The following is a 14665-nucleotide window of genomic DNA, read 5'->3' on the forward strand; positions in this document are numbered from 1 at the left end:
TGATAAAAATCTTTACTAAAAAAAATGCCTTCTACAGCTCCATTGGTCCAGCATTTCACCCTTTTTTATGTCCTAAACGTCCCTGTAGCCAATGTTTTAAGTTTTCTTCTGGTTATATGTTGTTTTTTTAATATCCTTTAGCCAGTCTGGTTCACATCTAATAGTGAATTTTGCAGTTTTGCCACGCATCATATTTCTAACTTGCCTTTTCTTTTCGAGAGAACGCACTTCTCACTTGTAGGTCATCACACCAAAATATGTACAGTTCGATGCAAAAAAAGCAAAATATGTACAGCTAGTATTACTGCCATGGCAAAAAAGTAGGAAAAGGCTATTGCTTTCCCCAAATCACGCTGACAACAAAATCCCTTGTCTCTGTTATCTATACGCGGCTGTCATTTGGGGTGATTTGGGTAAGGTGAGCAGGGGAGATCCAGGGCGAACACGACGTGCTGCTCGACCTCGTCATGGCCGGCGCGGCCGTGGCGACGGTGCTGGAGGTTGGTGGCGCGAAGGAGGTAGTTACCAAGCTGACGAAGGGTGCACTGGTTCGCAGATTTCCCAGCAATTTTGTGCGTTCCAGTCTTCCCAGCCATTTCTGAGTCGAGGAGGGGACCGCGCGTTCGAGCAGTTGTTCTTGCGCATCTCGCCGTCGCTGATTTGGAAAGGTGGATGCCGGTCGCCGGGGAGGTCACGGGTGCTGGCGGAGAGCTTTTTCGCTTAGGCTGATGAAGAGCGACAGGTATGAATCCTCTGCACGCTCCCATTCTCCTCTTGCTTTGCATCATTTGTACTTCATAATGTGACTTACTTCGTTTTGTGTATTTAAGTAAATTAACATTTGGATTTTAAAAGTATTTTTGTTTACATTTTAGCGTTGATATTGCCCTTGCAATTTCAAGTTAGGAGATAACCTCGTACATACTATCTTGTTCATGTATGGATTATATGTAGGATCTGCACTATATAATTATTTGATCTGTCGTTGATCTCCCTTTCGTTTTGTAGGGAATTCTTGCATTTTTTCATGTTCACACTATACTGATCTTTAATTATTGTCTCTTCAGCATTTCCTTAGCAATATATAGAGCTTTATACAGCCAGCGTTGTATCCAATGTATTACCGTGTGACACCAATTTCGTATTTTTATAGTTGATAATATTTCTCCACTTGTTAACATCTATGTACATTAAAGCAGTGTCTGGAAATGTTAATCTGCATTGGCGTGTACTATTATAACACATCATTCATCCAATTTGTAATAATCCGATAGATACAATGTACTCCCTCCGTTCCAAAATAGATGACTCAACTTTGTACTAACTTTAGTGTAAAGTTGGGTCATCTATTTTGGAACGGAGGGAGTAATCCTTATTTCTTTTTTACAAAATAATTGTAAATCCAGCTTACAAAATCTTTTGGTATAAAAGCTTCCTGGCCATATTTTTCACTGGACGTTAGTTATTTCGACCAAACATTGTATGGGAAAATCATGAGTTGGCTCTCATGTGTATTTACTTGAGGAATAAAAGAAGTTAAATTGTTAAAATATCTCTTTGTATACTATATTCTTTGCACAATTTTTGCTTGGGCACTTCATATTGTCAGTGAACACCTTTAATCCTTCTCTGTTTGTGACTCAAATCATTTCTCGTCTTGCTTGGCAGTGTATATGTACATTATAATTTGATTTATTTAATTCATTTGTAAAATTTGTTTCAGAGGTAACGTGATGATTTTAAACGTGTCTAACTTTTGCAATGAAGCACCGACTATGTACTTGTAATTATAATTTCGGAAATATCCTCGCACATAATTGTTGTTTTCATGTATAGATTATATTTAGAGAATGTAGATTTTAGAGTTATTATTTCACTTGTAATTGAACTCCCTTTCGATTTTGTAGGGCTTAGAACCGAGAACTTATATTATTTTCTTTGGAGAAATGCCTAACAGCTCCCGGGTGCCCCTACACCCTTATGAACAGTAAATTTGTATAAAATTGGAAAAAAATGGAAAAAATCTGAAACTTTCAGGGATCAAAGATTATCAAAGGTCTGATGTTCCTGCAAAGTTTCAGCAACAAATAACCTTTGTGGAGCCCTCACCATAAAAAAACAAAATCACTGCTAAAAAATGTACATAAACTTTGAACAATGATTTTTTTTTTATTTGAGTGCTCTTCGAATGTTATTTTTAGCTAAAACTTTGCAAGATCATCAAAGTTTGATGATGTTCAATGTCCTAAAGTTTTAGTTTTTTTTGATTTTGTTAAATTTGTTTTGAATTTACTGTTCATATAGGGTGTAGGGGCACCCGGGTGCTGCAAATCCTATCTCTTTTCTTTGTGGACGTTCTATTATTTTCTTTGTGGACATTCTACACAACTTAAAAATATTGTTTCTGCAATACTTCCGTAGCATGTATTATGAACCAATGAAGAAAATTAGGAACACGGTTCTTAATCTTATAGAGTATTAGATGTGCCTTTGCCTTCTTAACTTTGTTGTTCAATGAAAACATCTTAAACCTATTATCAGGCACAACTTACTGTATAGTTTTCTGTGACAAAGCTGAGATTATTATTTTTGAGCTTGAATCTGGACATATTTGGTATATAACCTTTGGGTTTCTCTAGATTTCCCGTCCAATGAGCGGTGAGAGATCTCACGGAGGATGGAGTACCGGTTCATGGATTTCCTGGACAAAATTGTTCTACTTGGTGAAGCTACTGGTGCCAGAGCATCAATACCATGGCGGCATAGGACAGAAAATAATTGTTGACCAAGGCAGACTAATGGAGAATGGTTGGATCCTGAGGCACAGTACAGAGGGGGGACTACTGCTATGGTCCATTAGAGGTGTGGGGGTAACAGAGGCAGATTTGTATGAGGAGATAGCGAAATAATAAATAGCACGAAGATGTGAGCAGCATGTGTGGGCGGCCACTATGTTGTTGCCCTCCTCATTGCCAGTGTTGTTGGACTTCTACCAAATGTAAGTGCTGATGATAAGCATCATTCTAATGCATATTATGGCTTATAGTTCATACATAGCGCTATAAAGTGGGTTTTTTATTTGCTGTTACCTTGTCCTAGCAAGAAGGTTTTAACTTGTTAATTGTAAAAAAAAATCATGTGTCAATTGAGATACAATGGTTGTACTTTTACATGTGTTGCAGCTAGTATGTACAGTATTGAAGACCTATTCATGGTTTTGTTAAACTGAAAAGGTTGTATGAGTCATGGAGGTTTTAGTACCTAGAACAATATCTTTGTTTCACCTACTTTATGTTTCAGCTGAGCACTTGTATTCTTCCTTATGGTGGCAGTAACAATGAATATTCTTTTACCACGCCCAAGATCCAACTCTTCATCTTCAAGCCTTCCTAATTGTTTGTGCTGCTGCACTTTTACCAGTGTAAGTGCTATTGCTCTGCGTCCTTCCTAATGCAAATAATCTTTGTGCTTATTCCTAAGATTTCTATATTACTTGTACTATAATATTGGAAATTTTCTCATGGTTCACTTGAACTAAAAATGCAACATGATAGAAGAACTATTACCAAGAACATAAAACTCCCAAAAGTGTATGTCTAACTGTAGTTCAAATAATTACAACATGGCATGCTTTTCATAGTGTTAATGTCTCCTCATATTGGTTGATATGAAGAAAGTATTCAATCTATTTTGGACTAAGTACATAGTGCTACAACATTCACAATCTTATAGTATAATAAGTATTCTTCTTATCCTAGTAGATGTCAAGTACACTTACTGTATATATCTTGGTAAGTAAAATATGCTGCCTTATTATTGATCCGATAAGCCACTCATCCACTAATTTTCTGGATAACTTCCTCTTTCTCTTAGGCTTTGGTTTCCATACTTCATCTTCATCTTCAAGCATAGTATTATTTTACTTTTGCTTTAACAGACTTTTGTTTCAGCTGACAACTTTTCTCTTGCTTTCTGGCAAACATGCTTGGTGCATTCTCCTCTCACTACAAAAAAAATACACATCCGTGACATTTTGGGCCGAACGAATTTTTTTTCTGTCATACATATGACACTTCTATGACGATAATTGTGACAAAACCCGGTATCATCATAGATGTAGTGGGCTCCTACTTCTATGAAAAAAAATCATGATAGAAAATGGGCTTTTCGTCCTGGGAGGGCCGGAGACGCATCTCCATGACATTCTTTGGGCCATCCATGACGGAAAAACCGTGGTAGAAGCGAGGGGGAGGAAAATTTCGGGGAGTTGCCAGTTACGGTGGGAGGTCAGGGGCCGAGCGATGCTCGTTTCTCTCGTACACGTGCGAGGTGTTGGCTCTAACTGAACCCGAGCGAGGCGTTGGGCTCTAACTAAACCCGAGCGATTGCACTGCAGGCTACGCGTTACTGAACCTGAGCGATCGATCGATGGCTGTTAACTGAACTCGATGGAGCGATTCCTTCGCTACTGCTGCTCGATTGGATGAACAGTGAGCATTGCGGGGGGGGGGGGGGGGCGTTGGATGAACAGTGAGCGGTGGTGTTGCCTCTGGATGAACATGACCCCGTGGTGTGGAGGGCTGGATGAACAGTAGACGGTGGAGGGGTGGCTGTGGAGGGGTGGTTGAACAGGACCCCGTGGTGTGGAGGGCTGGATGAACAATAGACGGTGGAGGGGTGGTTGAACAGTAGCCGGTGGAGTAGCGCGAGGTGGAGGCTGGATGAATAGGAGCCCGTGGAGGCTGGAGGAGGTCGACGGTAGCCCGTGGAGGCTGGAGGAGGTCGACGATGGAGATGAACAGTATCCCGTGGAGTCCCGTTTTGCGGTATGCCACACCCCTCTCGATGAACAGGACCCCTGTTTCGAGCGTAGGAGGTCCGTTTAGTCCGTTTTGCGGTACGCCACACCCCTCCCGATCAACAGGACCCCCGTTTCGACCATAGGAGGTCCGTTTCATCCGTTTTGCGGTACGCCACACCCCTCCTGATCAACAGGACCCCCGTTTTGACCGTAGGAGGTCCGTTTCCTCCGTTTTGCGGTACGCCACACCCCTCCCGATCAACAGGATCCCCGTTTCGACCGTAAGAGGTCTGTTTCCTCCGTTGTGCGGTACGCCAAGCCCCTCCCGATCAACAGGATCCCGTTTCGAACGTGGTCGATCGAACACAATGTCGTTTCCTCCGTTGTGTGGTACGCCAGGCCTCGTTTCCATCGCCTGTTTCGTTCAAGCCCTCCCGATGAACACGACTACGCATTTCGTTCCGACCCAGCCGGTTGGCTCCCCATGAACACGACGACGATGCTGTTTCTCCGTTCCGACCCAGCCATGTACGTATGCGCGAGTAGGCGTTCGAGACCCTGCCCGTATGTACGTACATGGCCATATTTTCTTTCTTGCACCCTCGCCGCTGTATGTACGTGTACATGCTACGTGCGCGACTCTAATACGACACGTGCGCACCTCTACTACGACACGTGCACGCCTCTACATCGACTAGTATGTACGTACACGTTCGTGACCAGAATGACAACACTACGTACGCTTCGACCAGGTGGGTCCCGACTGTCAGGCACTTCCTTGCCTGCGAAGATGTAGCTGGTGGGTCTCAACAGTCAGGGGGGCGAATCGTTTTGTTTGTTTTTTGCCCGAACGCACTTCCTTGCGTGCGAAGATGTAGCTGGTGGGTCTCAGTAGTTAGGGGGGCGAATCGTTTTTTTGCGCGGACGTACTTCCTTGCGTGCGAAGATGTAGCTGGTGGGTCCCAGCAGTCAGGGAGGCGAATCTTTTTGTTTGCCCGGACGCACTTCCTTACGTGCGAAGGTGCGGCTGGTGGGTCCCAGGAGTCAGGGGGAAACGTTTTTTTCACTAAATATGGTGGCCCGTCCGGTGGGTCCCCGCTGTCAGGTGGAGGAATAATTATTCCGCGTAATAAGGAGGCACTTCCTTGCTGCGGGCATGGACCTAGCAGTCAGCCTCTCCACATACAGTCCACGTCTGATGGAAGTCGTTCCTTGACCATGTTGACCACGCCGCGCCGAGAGCACCAGGGCGGTGGACAACAGCGAGGCCTAGGAAGGGGACGACAGGGAGCTGGGGAAGACGCGGCAGTGGAAGCCCGCGCGGAGAGCAGCACGAGGGTTCACTGGTTCGGCTGCGGTGTGAGGCTGCCGTCGCCGCAGGGCCTGGCCAGCGGTGGGAATAGTAGGGGGCGGTGAGGCCTCTGCGGCAGCACATCCGGCCACGGGAAGCAGGAGCATGCGGCACGACCGACGCTGCTTTGGGCCGCTGGAGCAAGAAGACCAGAGGTTGAAGAAGCACTATGGCCGTTGGATGGACATCGTACGGTCTCTGGAGCTAGAATCGTTTATATTGACTAAGTTGACAAAGCCCTCTGTCCCCGTCAACTTAGTAGGCCCACAAGTCAGCCTCCCACCAAGGTGGGTCCCAGCTAGCAGGGGGTATTCATTTTTTTGTGCGTAATAAGGAGGCACTTCCGGTGGGTCCGAGCTGACAGCAGGGGGAATGTTTTTTCGCGAAATACGGTGGCCTGTTGGGTGGGTCCCACCAGTCAGGGGCAAACGTTTTTTTCGCAAAATACTGGTGGCCCATCCGGTGGGTCCCTGCTGTCAGGTGGAGGAATAATTATTTTCCGTGTAATAAGGAGGCACTTCCTTGCGGCTGTCATGGACCCAGCTGTCAGCCTCTCCACATATAATCCACGTCCGATGGAAGTCGTTCCTTGACCACATTGACCACGCCGCGCGGAGAGCACCATGGTGGTGGACGACGGCAAGGCCTAGGAAGGGGACGACGCGGAGCCGGGGAAGACGCGGCAGTGGATGCCCATGCGGAGAGGAGTACCAGGGTTCACTGGTTTGGCTGCACTACCGTCGCCGCAGAATAATAGGGGTGTGGGTGAGTGGAGTGGAGGGATGGCCTGGCCAGCGGTGGGAGTAGTATGGGGGCGGTGAGGCCTCCGCGGCAGCACAGCCGGCCACGGGAGGCAGGAGCAGGCGGCACGACCGGCGCTGCTTTGGGCGGCTGGAGCAAGAAGACTAGAGGTTGAAGAAGCACTACGGCCGTTGGATGGACATCGTACGGTCAGTCGAGCTAGAATCGTGCATATTGACTAAGTTGACAAAGCCCTTCGTCCCCGTCAACTTAGTAGGCCCCGTCAACTTAGTGGACATCGTACGGGGAGTATTCTTTTTTTTGGGCGTAATAAGGAGGCACTTCCTTGCGTGCGAAGATATAGCTGGTGGGTCCGAGCTGTCAACGGCGGTAACATTTTTTTTCGCGAAATACAGAGGCCCTTTCGGTGGGTCCCAGATGTTAGGTGGAGGAATCATTATTTTGCGCGTAATAAGGAGGCATTTCCTTGTGTGCGGCCGTGGACCCAGCTGTCAGCCTCTCCACGTACAGTTCACTTCAGATGCATGTCGGTCGTTGACCACATTGACCACGCCACGCCGAGAGCACTAGGGCGGTGGACGACGGCGAGGCCTAGGAAGGGAACGACACAGAGGCAGGGAAGACTCGGCAGTTGTTTCACACGCGGAGGGGAGTACGACTATACGAGGGTTTACTGGTCCGTCTGCCGTCGCCGGAGAATAACAGTAGGTGTGGGACTGTGGGTGAGTAAAGGGATGGCTAGGCCAGCGATGGGAGTACGGTGGGGCGGTGAGGCCTGCGCGGCAGCACAGCCGGCCGCGGGGAGGAGGGAGTAGGCAGTCCCGCCGGCGCTTGTTTAAGCGGCTGGAGCAGGAAAAGCAGAGATTGAAGAAGCACGAAGGCCGTTGGATGGACATCCAACAGTATACAAGCCATCTGTGGAAAGCCTCAAATCTGTGGAAAACAGCATACAACCCATCTGCCATTATTTCAAATAGTTTACAGCCCATTTGCTAATTCTTACGGTTTTTTTGGAGCCCATATTCTTTTTGTTAGCATTACAGCCCATATTGTGGCCACGGTTAAAAAATTAGACGAAATTTTGCATATGTCGGTGCGGTTTGAATCGTTTTTAATCCTGAAATTTCGAGTCACATTCAGACTGTTTTTAAAAATAAATTTATATCAACATAAAATCCAATAAATTATCCACGCATAAAAATCAATGCAATTTAAAGTCTCGAAATGAAAAAAAGATATTTGAAACTAATTGTTGGTTCGATGTGTTTTAAAAATGTACATCCCATTTCTCATTACTGATAGGCCATTTTCTCGGCCAGCCGAATGAAGCTCTCCTCGTTTTGAAAGATTTGTAGCCCAACAGGCCTGATAAAGCGACTTACTTGGCAAATCACAAAAAAAACTGGGCTAGCCATTTTCAGAAAGAAAAAAAACTACTAGACTGGTGTGTGGTAAACATAAAATAAAAGGCTGTCTAGACAGGCCAGAGTGTCCCGCACAGCCCAGTTGACACCCTGCTTCCGTCTCAAAAACAAATCAGATAAATGCCACTCCAATTATGGCGATTCATAAAAATGCCACTGCAATTTCCAAACTTTAAAAAATGCCGCTGCAATTTTTGCAAACTTTGAAAAACGCCACTGCAGTTTGCAAACTTTGAAAAACACCACTCGAAATTTCAAAAAATGCCACTAGAAATGCATGAAATGGCATTTTTCAAAGTTTGGAAATTGCAGTGGCATTTCTTGGAGGCATTTATCAAATAAACCCAAAACAAAAATAACTGGGTGAGCTGCTAGGCTCCTGGTGTCAGCCGCTCGTTGTGCAATTCTCTCGTTTATTGACTACGTTGACAATGGCATGTGACCCAGATGTCAGAAATCCACTAGGAGGAGCCATTTTTTTATTGGCTTGAAATAAGGAGGCAGTTGCTTGCGTACTGCCATGACCTTGATGGGTCCCTGCTGTCATCCTCTCCACATACAATCATCTCCTAATTGTGTACGCGTCAACTTGCTAGGCCCACAAGTCAGCCTCTAAACCCGTGGAGGACAAATACAACCCATTTAAAAAATAACAGCCCATTCCATACGCTCAAACGGAAAGTTCACCATTCAGAGCAAAGTAACAGGTCTGATCCACATATAGAGTACTGAACTTCCACGTTGACAACCATCATAGCTCAGTTAACTATCTACTCCCACTAGACAAGTACTAACGTATTCTTAGCTAACTAGACGATGCTGGCCGCCATCTATGGTACACGCCAAACACCGGCACCGGCGTCCCGTGCCTCGCCTCGGACTTGCCAGAGGTGCGATAGGGCGCGTTGCTCGCGCGCGTTGGCCCTTTCTGTAACGCCCCGGATACAACTTTCCATATTCGTAACTCCAACTCTTGCCTTTTTCCGGAGATGCGATATGATATTTCCTTCGTGGTTGGGTTTTTGTCTATTGTTTTGCATTTTGTTCTTGTTATGCATCTCGTCTCATGTCATCATTCGCATTGCATCGACATCGTTTTCATAAAACTTGCATCTGCTCGTAGTTGCCGTGTCCCCCTTGCTTTTGTTGGCCGTTCCGAGACCAACCAGATTTTCCATTCCCCTCTTGTCAAACCAACTAGCCTCTCTCAGACCCCCTCATGTGCGCGTCCGAAACTTGCCCGAACCCGAACGGGTATGTCGTTACCGATGGATCCGGATCATCCCCTAACGTCTATAAAACATCTCCGTTTTCTTATTTGGACTCCCTAGCATATTTATTCTCGTCCATCGGATTTCGATCGGAAGATCTAAACCTCCCTCCTTTTCATATATATAGTCCACCTCTAGTCATTTTTGGCAAACCCTAAATTTTAGGCAGGCTGTCCCATCCATCTCATCGCCGCCGCCACTCCACCAAATCCCCTCGGGGTCCCTTCTCCTCGTTTTCCTCCAGCCACCAACCAGAGCTCCCCACTGCTCCTCCCCGGTTCGCTCGCCCGACCAACCAGAGCAGCTCCTCGATCCACTCCACGCCGAACACCATCGCCCTCCTCCCGTGCTTCCCGCGCGCCACCCAAGCAGCATCAGCAGATGAGCGTCGCCGGCTCTCCTCTTCCTCCTGTCTTCTCCTTTTCCTCGTCTCTCAACTCCCCTCCTCTCCTTCCTATCGTAGGGACCGGACGCAGCCGTCGAACGCCATGTATTCGCGCCAAGAGCTCCTATGGGCCCTGAGGACCTCGCCGCCGGGATCCACTTCCTCCGGTCACCTCCAGCGCCACCACAGCCTGTGCACGGCCGCCGCGCGCGCCTGCCTTCATTCCTCACACCCGAAGCCCAGCAAGCCAGCCCAGCGTCGTCCCCTGCTTCTGGCCTGCGAACACGCGAGGGCGCCGAGCTCGTGCCAAGTCCCTGCCTCGCCGGAGAGATCTTCGCCGCCGCCGGATCCGCCATCCCCGTGCCTCCCCCGCCTTGGATCCGACCGCCTCCGCCCGGCCCTCGTCGCCCCGCCGAGTCCCGCCGCGCCTCTGCTTCCCCTGCATCGCCCCCTGCCTTCTGCCTCGTCCTCCTCCGAGCAGAGAACGAGCGCACGAGCGACGTCCTGCGTTGACCCGTTCTAGTGCCAACATGGACCAGATCCAGCCGGCCCAGCTTGCTCGCCCTAGCCCAGCATCGAGTCGGCCCAAGTGCCATGGTGAGCATCCCCCCTCTGTTGGCCTAGCATGTGTAGATTCGGCCCGATGCGTGTTTTTTTCCCTGCCTGCGATTTTACCAATTATCCAGAAAACTGCAGTTTTTCAGAAAACCCCTCATGTTCATGCATGTAATAATTAATTAACCACGCATCAGTTTAAAATAAATTATATATGTAAAGTGCTTAGAATTTCATCTAGTTTCATATTATGCCATTTTCATCCCATGTTAAAATGTTTAAAATGATGTTTGTTTAAATTTGCTTAAATGCCATGTTAAAATGCTTTATTTCATAACTAAATAACCGTAGCTCGGTTTTAAATAAACTTTATATGTAAATGGGGTGAAAAATGCCTAGTTTAACATGGTCCACTTTATTTTCCTGTTTAACAACAATAAAATATGGTTTAGGGCAGAACAGTACCAAATCTAAAATATGGACATGAGGATTTTCCGGAATTGTTGTTTGTTGTTCCGGCCTCATTTAAACTTGCCTAAATAGCTAGTTTAATTATGCTTCACCTCTTGCCATGTTTAATAACATTTAATATTGTTGGGTTCATAACCAAGAGTGAACTAAACAATTGATGTGGTGTTTCATCAATATGCAACTCGTTGCATATTGAGCTCCACTTAACTTGTAGTTTTGTTTGTGCACTTTGCCATGCCATGCCTCATTAAACCGGACATGCATCCTACTTGTTTGTGCATCATGCCATGTTTATGCTTGTGCATTTACCATGTTGTTTGTTTCTTTCCGGTGTTGCTTCTTAGTTCCGGTAATGTTGCGATTGTGAGGATTCGTTCGACTACTCCCGTTCGTCTTCTTCATGGACTCGTTCTTCTTCCTAGCGGGATTTTAGGCAAAATGACCGTCACCTTGGATCTCATTACTATCATTGCTATGCTAGTTGCTACGTTCTATCACTATGCTGCGCTTCCTATCACTTGTTCTTCAAGCCTCCCAATTTGCCATGTCAGCCTCTAACCTTTTTCACCCTTCCTAGCAAACCGTTGTTTGGCTATGTTACCTCTTTGCTCAACCCCTCTTATAGCGTTGTTAGTTGCAGGTGAAGTTGAAGATTGCTCCATGATGGACAGGATTATGTTGGGATATCACAATATCTCTTATTTAATTAATGCATCTATATACTTGGTAAAGGGTGGAAGGCTCGGCCTTATGCCTGGTGTTTTGTTCCACTCTTGCCGCCCTACTTTCTGTCATACCAGTGTTATGTTCCCGGATTTTGCATTCCTTACGCGGTTGGGTGATTTATGGGACCCCCTTGACAGTTCGCTTTGAATAAAACTCCTCCAGCAAGGCCCAACCTTGGTTTTACCATTTGTCTCACCACCACCTATACCCTTCCCTTGGGTCGGCCAACCGGAGGGTCATCTTTATTTTAGCCCCCCCAGGCCAGTGCTTGTCTAAGTGTTGGTCCGAACCGAGCCGCCTGCGGGGCCCCCTCGGGGAAACTCGAGGTCTGGTTTTACTCGTAGCCTGTCTCATCCGGTGTTGCCTTGAGAACGAGATATGTGCAGCTCCTATCGGGATTGTCGGCGCATCGGGCGGTCTTGCTGGTCTTGTTTTACCATTGTCGAAATGTCTTGTAAACCAGGATTCCGAGACTGATCGGGTCTTCCTGGGAGAAGGTATATCCTTCGTTGATCACGAGAGCTTATCATGGGCTAAGTTGGGACACCCCTGCAGGGTATAAACTTTCGAAAGCCGTGCCCGCGGTTATGTGGCAGATGGGAATTTGTTAATGTCCGGTTGTAGATAACTTGACACCTGATTCGAATTAAAACGTATCAACCGCGTGTGTAGACGTGATGGTCTCTTTTCGGCGGAGTCCGGGAAGTTAACACGGTTTTGGGTTATGTTTGACATAAGTAGGAGTTCAGGATCACCTCTTGATCATTGCTAGCTTCACGACCGTTCCGTTTGCTCTCTTCTCACTCTTATTTGCGTATGTTAGCCACCATATATGCTTAGTCGCTGCTGCAACCTCACCACTTTACCCCTTCATTTCCCTTTAAGCTTTGCTAGTCTTGATACCCATGGTAACGGGATTGCTGAGTTCTCGTGGCTCACAGATTACTACAACAACAGTTGCAGGTACAGGTTTTGCGATGATCATGACGCGAGAGCGATGTTTGCTTGTTTGGAGTTCTTCTTCTGCTTCTTCTTTGATCAAGGGATAGGTTCCAGGTTGGCAGCCCGGGCTAGCAGAGTGGATGTCATTTGAGTTTCTGTTTGTGTTTCATCCGTGGTCGGATGGTGCCCTTATGTAAGATGATGTTGTATTCGTGTGGCATTGTATGCCTTATGTATGTATCCCCATCTACTATGTAATGTTGATGTAATGATACCCACCTTGCAAAAGCGTTTCAATATGCGGGTCTATCCTTGGTGGGACCTTCGAGTTCCTTTTGGATAGGGTCGCATCTTGGGCGTGACAAGTTGGTATCAGAGCCTCGACCGACCTTAGGAGCCCATTTGATTGATCGTGTAGTTTGGCCGTTGTTGAGTCTAGAGAAAAAACTATTTCGAGTCTTAGGATTATATATATCGGAGAGTAGGATTCTTTTTACTCCTCAGTCTCTTCGTCGCTCTGGTGAGGCCTCCTGACGTAGATGTTTTGTCTTTCTCTCCTCAAATTTCACTAATTTTTTTAGGATCACGCGGGTATCTTGGAATCGTTCCGATAGTCTTGTGACGAGAACATTGTTCTTGGTGCCTCCTGACATTTAGGGGTTGTGGCAGTGTCCCGGAGAGTTGAGCTCCGAGGTGTTGTCGTCATAATTTTATCGTCTTAGTTCTGGAATACCCGAGTTTTGCCGACATCGAAAATCTCTTTTATGCAGTTGTTGGTGAGATAACCTCGACGCCACCCAGTACTTGGGAGTTCGGGAGTATTGCCATAGCTCGTGTAACGGATGCTTTTCGAAGGTTGAGGTACACGATTTCCAGAGTTTTCTTGGTTATGTGTTGACGGATGGATACAGCTGGATGTAGGGATTGTTAGTTTGGGTGAGATATATTGCTTCCCCTGTATCCCCAACACCAGATTGCATAACCAGGAAGTTTCGGGAGTTTATAGGTGGGAATTCAAGTAGCTCCTAGAATATCTTTCCGACAGATGCATGATATGGGATTGGGTAAATCTCTATCATATGTATTTGTTCGGCTTATTCTGCAAGCCAAATCCTTTGTTTTGTTTTATTTGTGGTATTCAAGTTGCTTCAAAGTCAAATGTTGAATCCATACCTTTCCTAAATGGTGTTCTCATATTGCTATGTGAATACTAATCCTTTTGATCATTGAGGTTGTCATGTTAATCCTTTTCCAACCAGTGCGCTTCTCTTCGAGATGATCCCATCGTTCTCCCCATCCGCAAGATCAATTCTAAGATTTCTCAACGGTGTTTGTTTCGTTCATCCCAACTTGTATTTGTTTTTCCCACCCTCCCACCCGTTTCTTCAAGGACTCATTTATTTTAATCAAGTATCCATTTATTCATGTGAAGTCACTTCACTCTTTTCAATCAATGTTCTGATCCGGTGATCCCTCGTGAAGATGCTCACGAGCTTCAAGTTCATCATCCTTCATTCTTTTTTCTTTTCCGGTGGATCCAATTCAAGCTTTCGGTATTCATCATATTCCTTTCCTCGTTCCTAATGCTTTTTCATGCCGATGTACATCTTAATCATTCACTTCTTCCTATTCATTTGTTCTGGAGTGCTGAAGATATCTCACAATACTTGTGTTTCCATTCTCAATCCGTTCAAGATATTTCGAGGTTGTTATCTCATTCAAGCCATTTAATTCAATCGATGCAACCTCTCTTTAAAATCCTTCAACGATGAGTGGGCCCTAACCCACAGGTCTTTTCCCAGGATCTTACCTGACTCTTCTAATTTATCCGGAGCGATTTCCAAAGTCTTTCGAAGTTTGACGTAAGAATGAATTCTCATCAATCATATTTCCTTCTACAAGATTGCTTTCAAATCATTTTCATCTTTGGCTCAATCTTTCCTTTTTTAATCCTTCCGGAGTGTCTCAACAATTTGG

The 14665-nt window shown here is 46.1% G+C and overlaps 1 long non-coding RNA gene across 2 annotated transcripts; it reads left to right on the forward strand.

The window, feature by feature from the left end:
- The first annotated feature begins 321 nt into the window (after positions 1-321).
- LOC123159677 (uncharacterized) lies at positions 322-3439 on the forward strand. 2 transcript variants are annotated; one of them, XR_006479845.1, is made up of 3 exons: positions 355-742; positions 2640-2998; positions 3333-3439. It is a non-coding gene; the product is annotated as an uncharacterized lncRNA (long non-coding RNA). The 2 variants fall into 2 exon arrangements; XR_006479844.1 differs by lacking the exon at positions 3333-3439 and having other exon boundaries at positions 322-742; positions 2640-3153.
- The last annotated feature ends 11226 nt before the right edge of the window (positions 3440-14665 follow it).

The sequence above is a fragment of the Triticum aestivum genome, chromosome 7B (genome assembly GCF_018294505.1).
Source record: "Triticum aestivum cultivar Chinese Spring chromosome 7B, IWGSC CS RefSeq v2.1, whole genome shotgun sequence".
NCBI lineage: Eukaryota > Viridiplantae > Streptophyta > Magnoliopsida > Poales > Poaceae > Triticum > Triticum aestivum.